Source organism: Magnolia sinica, chromosome 11 (genome assembly GCF_029962835.1).
Source record: "Magnolia sinica isolate HGM2019 chromosome 11, MsV1, whole genome shotgun sequence".
Classification (NCBI taxonomy): domain Eukaryota; kingdom Viridiplantae; phylum Streptophyta; class Magnoliopsida; order Magnoliales; family Magnoliaceae; genus Magnolia; species Magnolia sinica.
In genome coordinates this window covers 52,918,865-52,924,864 of record NC_080583.1, presented here as the reverse complement: position 1 = coordinate 52,924,864, position 6,000 = coordinate 52,918,865, and positions in this window count along the sequence as shown.

Genomic DNA, 6,000 nt, shown 5'->3' with positions numbered 1-6,000 from the left:
TTAGATGCTTGGCATTCTATGGATGTGGTAAGAGTCATCCTTCCAAGTCTTTGAGTGAATACGATCTTGGTCGGTTCATGCTTATTACTATGTAGAGTCCTTCCCAGTTCGGGCCCAAGGTTCCTAAGCTAGGTTCCTTGGCGTTCTGGAAGGTTATGAGGAGGACTAAGTCTCCAACTTGGAACCTTCTCGCCTTCACTTTGGAGTTGTAGAAACGGGAAACCTACTGTTGCCGAATTATGACCTTGACCCGGGTTTGATCCCTTCTTTCTTTGATATGGTCGAGATCCAGTGCCATTTGTTTGGTGTTTTCTTGTTCATCATAGGAGTGGGTTAGAGTAGTCGGTAGCCCGATCTGAACTGGGATAACGACCTCAGTGCCGAAGGCCAAGGAAAAAAGGGTTTCTCCTGTGGCCGTATGGGCGGTATTCCGATATGCCCAGAGGACATGGGGAAGCTCTTCTATCCAAGATCCTTTGGCTTTCTCGAGCTTCATTCGGAGATGATTCTTGATAATCTTATTGACTACTTCGACCTGTCTGTTAGCTTGTGGGTGCCGAGGTGATGAATAGACATTCCGGATCTCGAGATTTTCACACATACCTTCAAATATCTTATTGTCGAACCATTTCCTGTTGTCCGAAATGATCATGTGGGGGATTCTGTACCGGTATATAATAGTCTTCCAGACGAAGTCCGTAATTTTTTACTCGATGATCTTGGCTAGGGGCTCGGCCTCGACCCATTTGGTGAAATAGTGGACTGCAATAACCACAAATTTAGTCCGCCCTTTGCCAGTTGGTAAGGGACTAATGGTGTCGATTCCCCATTGGGCAAACAGTCATAGTCTGGTCATAGGGGTTAATTGCTAGGGAGGCTATCGGGGTATCGTCGCGAATCGCTAACGCTTGTCATATTTCTGAGTGTATTGTCGAGCATCCGTTTAGATGGTCAGCTAAAAGTACCCTTATTGAATGACTTTGTGCGTGAGGGCTCGGCTACCGGAGTGGTTTCCGCAAATGCCTTCGTGAATTTCTTTGAGGACGCACTCGACTTCTTTAGGTTGGAGACATCTGAGGTAGGAGAGAAAGAATCATTTTTTTGTGCAAGGTATCTTGGACTATGGTGTAGCGAGCTGCTCTGGCTCGGAGCCTGCGCGCCTCTGAATGGCTTTTGGGTAACTTTCTCTCCTTGAGGTTGTCAGTTATTGGGTCCATCCAGGTCGGTTCTGAATTTATCAAGAGAAATGTGCCTGGATTGGGTTCATTAACACTTGGTTCGGTTAGGAACTCAATCAGGATCGGTCTTGGGATATCGTTCTCAACTGTTGTGGCCAGCTTTGCCAGCACGTCTACTTTAGAGTTTTTCGCTCTGGGGATCAGGCTGATGTTGCGCTTTGGGAATTTGCTGATCAACTCTCGGGCTCTTTGCAAATAGGCTTTCATTTGTTTCCTTTTGGCCTGGTACTCGTTGGCTATCTAGTTAACGATGAGTTGTGAGTCGCTGTGAACTTCCAAGTGTTGGGCTCCCATAGTAGCTTCCAACCTGAGTATGGCTAATAGCGCTTCGTATTCTGCTACATTGTTTGATGCTTAGAATCCAAATCTTAAGGTATATTGCATGCATGTCGGGTCGGGAGCCTTCAGAATTATGTCGGCCCCGCTGCCTTTGGAATTGGATGAGCCATCAACATACAATGTCCATGTCGGCTGATCTAGGTCGGCCATCTGATGTTCGGCCTACTCAGGCTAGACGTTGGGACTGGATTCCAACTCGCATGGCCTAGTTCGGTGATATGGCTAGACTCCATCTCTGCATGATCCATCTCGGCAGGACTTAGGTTGTTCTCGGGTATGAGCTTATTGATGAAGTCGACCACCGCTTGACCTTTGATCGTTGTCTAGGGTTGATACTTGATGTGGAACTCGCTAAGCTTGATTGCTCATTTTGTAAGTCTCCCTGATACTTCAAGTTTCTGGAGTACTTAGCGGAGAGGTTGGTTGATTGGGACGATGATAGCATGGGCTTGGAAGTACGATCGTAAGCGTCGTGACGAGATGACAAGGGCTAGGGCTAGCTTTTCTATGTTTAGATATCTGGTCTCGGTAGATATCAGGGACTTGCTAATGTAGTATACTAGTAGTTGTTTCCCTTCTTGCTCTCTAATGAGGGCCGATCTAACTGTCGCTGCCGAAACTTCCAAGTATAGCAGTAACGGTTCTCCTTGCTCGGGTTTAGAGAGCAATGGTGGCGATCCCAAGTACTGTTTGAGTTGCTGAAAGGTGAGCTCGTACTCTTCCATCCATTTTGTCTTTTCCTTTCCTTTTACTTGCTTGAAAAAGGGAAGACATTTGTTAGTAACTCGAGATATAAAACGGTTCAGGGTGGCTATTCATGTAAGGCATTGGACTCCTTTTGTCATCCTGGGTGAGCTCATGTCATGTAGAGCTTGAATTTTCTTGGGGTTCACCTCGATTCCTCTCTATCTAACCAAGAATTCGAGGAATTTTCCCAAGCTGACGCCGAAGGCGCACTTGCTCGGGTTCAATTTCATCTAATATTCCCACGTGATTACAAACGTTATTTCGAGGTCGAAAGCGTGATCCGTAGCTTTAATGCTCTTAATGAGCATGTTGTCGACGTAAACCTCTATGGAGCGCCCAATCTGGCTGGCAAACATCTTGTTGATGAGCCTTTGGTATGTAGCCCCAACATTTTTCAGCCTAAAAGGCATGACCTTGTAGCAGTAAAGTCTTTTGTCTGTGACGAAAGTCTTATGCTTGTCATAAGGATGCATAGTGATTTGATTATAGCCTAAGTAGGCGTCCATGAAGGTCAGGAGTTCATGTCCGATAATGCTTTTGATGAGCTGGTTGATCCTGGGGAGAGGAAAGTTGTCTTCGGGGCAGGCTTTATTCAGGTCCGTGTAGTCAACACATACCTACCACTTCCCATTAGACTTTTTAACTAAGACGACATTAGGTATCCAGTCTGGATGATAGATTTCTTCGATGAAACTGGCCTTAAGGAGTTTTTCGACTTCTTCTCTTATAATGATGTACCATTCGGGTTCAAACGCTCTTCGCTTTTGTCGGATTGGCCGATGGTCGAGGTCGACATTCAACCTATGGACGATAACCTTCAGGTTGGTGTTGGGAGACCATGCGAATACATTGACATATCATTGAAGGAGGCTCATGACTTCACCTCGTAATGGTGGTGTTAGGGACGACCCGATTGCACTATTCGGGTTGGGTCGGAGTCGTCAAGTGGGACGAGTATGAGGTCTTCTATAAGGCGCCCTCTCTCAGTTGAGTCTTCTCAATGGTCGAGAGAGGTGATGGTCATTGTCTGGTGCTAGGTCCTCAGTGTCATAGAATAGCACTGTCGAGCTTCTTGTTGGTCTCCCTTGACCAATCTTGTACCATGTTCGGTGGGGAACTTCATGACAAGATGGTACGTCGACACGACGGCCCGGAGAGCATTGAGTAAAGGTTGCTTGAGAATAACGTTGTAGACGGAGGGGCAAATTAACACTAGGAAGTCAATTATGGTTGTTATCTGGTTCTTCCCGTCTTTAGTGGTGACTGGGAGTTGGATTGACCCCTCTAATGTGACCTTATCTCCCGCGAATTCGAGTAGGGGAGTTTTGATTGCTCGAAGTCAAGGCTGTCCAACTCCCATTTTGTCGAATGCTTCGGCGAAGAGGATATTGGCCAAGCTTCCAGTGTCCACCAAAATTTAAAATACTTTGCGGTTAGCTATAGTCATAGTAACCACAAGTGCGTCGTCATGGGGATGGTGAATTCCTCAGGCATTTTCTTTGGTAAAAGTCAGCTTGCAAGGTGTTACCTTCTGCTCTTTCGGGGGCTTACTGGTGACGAGGACATGATGCTCCGAGCTGGATGACTGATACTTTTGGCGTGAGCTTTCCGATCTCAGTTCGAGTTGCTTCCCCCGGCAGGCCCGCCGAAGATTGTGCAAATTTCTCCGAATGGTTCATTGTTGATGGGTTGCTCATTCTTTGGGTCAGCTTGTTCTTCCCTTTTGTTGACATATTTGCACATGTGCCCGTTGCAGATGATGACTTCAATTTCCTCTTTCAAGTCGAAAATGTCACCAGTTGAGTGGTCGTGGTCTTGGGGGAAGTGACAGTATTTTCATTTATATCGCCTGTCTACATCAGATTTCATCTTATTTGGCCATTTGAGGATTCGTTTGTCTCGAAGCTCCATGGGGACTTGCTCAGACGTTGTGTTGAGAGGGGTGAACGAACTGAATCTACTACTAGGCCATTTGTTCAGGCATTGGCCCCTTGGCGATTCGTCATATTTCCTTCTTTTTCTATCTTTAGTCGAGGCGGGTTCCTCCTTAGGTCGTCTTTCTTTAGCCGAGCTTCCCTTGTTCCGAACAGCTTTCCGCACAGTAGCAATTTCCTCAACGTTAGAGTATTTTTGGGCTCTATTAAGGAGATCAGCCATTTTCATCGTAGGATTTTTGTCGAGCAAAAAGAGGAACCTTCCCTCTCTTAGGCCTCTCATCATAGCGGGCAGAGCAATTTCTTCGGAATGGGCTTGTACTTGCATTGTTTTCAGGTTGAAGTGCTTGATATAATCCTTTAACAGCTCGCCTTCTTTCTGAACAATATTAAGGAGGTGAGAAGCCGGTTTGAGGCTTTCTTTTCCCCCAATGAAGTTGGTGATGAAGGCTTTGCTAAGCTGCGTGAAAGAATTGATCGATTGCGTCTTTTATTGCCAGAACCACTTTCGAGCTGCTCCTGCCAGGATTAGCAAAAATACACGGCACATGACTGCGGTTGATGCGCTGTGCAACTCCATCAATGCCCTGAAGGACTCCATGTGCTTAGCCGAGTTGGTGGTTTCGAAGTATGGGGCGATCTGAGGTATATTGAACCTTGGTGGGAGTTGTGCATGCATGATGTCGGCAATGAACGGAGGCTCGGTCTCTTTCGGTATCGCCTTCACTGAAGTCGGGGCGTTCAAGCAGTAGGCTTGCCATATGTTACCGATCTGACCTTGCAGGTCGTTGAGCTTGACCTCCCAGGGGTTGCCGCTCTCAGCCATAGCTTCAACGGTTGCTTTGTGTGTTTTGTCGCGCTTCTTTCTGTCCAATTCATGATGTAGGTCGGAAGCTGCCAGCGTGGCGATGCCAAAGATGATGTGAGAAGGTGTCAACCTTAATGTTCTGAGTTGTTGGCTCTTACGGGAGACGACAAGCATGTCGGATGGTTTGGGGAGCTTTTGAACCATTGACCCTGCCACTTGCCCAGCCCCTTGTGCGGGACGAGGCTGTAATTGTTCCAATAGCTACCTCACGGAGTTCATATTGTTGTTTAACACCAACTCATTGCTCGAGGGAGACAATTTGTCCTCCCCAACTGCGGGATCGTTGCATTGGCCCCAAGAGCACAGAATTAGCCTGCAGCTGGGAAGAGGAATCCTGGTGGTTGACGGATTGTTCTGGCAGAGCGAGGTTGGATGCAACAGAGGAGACCGAAGCTTTCTTCTTCCCTTTCGCCATTGTTAAACTATGGTGAGATGAGAATGGCTTTCGATGTCGTTCTCATAAATGGCATCAAACTATTAATGAAGAAATTTGGTTAGCCCTCTTTAGACCTATGTACCTGCACAAGGAACAGACAAGGAAAACTCTGACTAGAGTAGGGGACCCTCTGCCTGAGTCAGGTAGAGAAGCTAGGTCTAGTTGAGTATTGAGAGTTTAGGGCTAAAAATTGTGCATATCGTTCACCATTAGAGGCGTCTCTATTTATTGTTTAAGAGAGGCAGTGTTATAGAGGAGATCTCCCTATTTAGTAGGGACGTACTGTAGAAGGAATCAGATCCCGAACGCATGAGGGATTGTCTCGAGATCTTTGTCCTGAGATCCTTGGCGAAGAGCTCGGGATCCCTAGCGGGTCGCGGATATCCTCCGAGATCTTTGGAGAAGATTTAAGTGGATCTCTCTTAGATAAGATGTGAT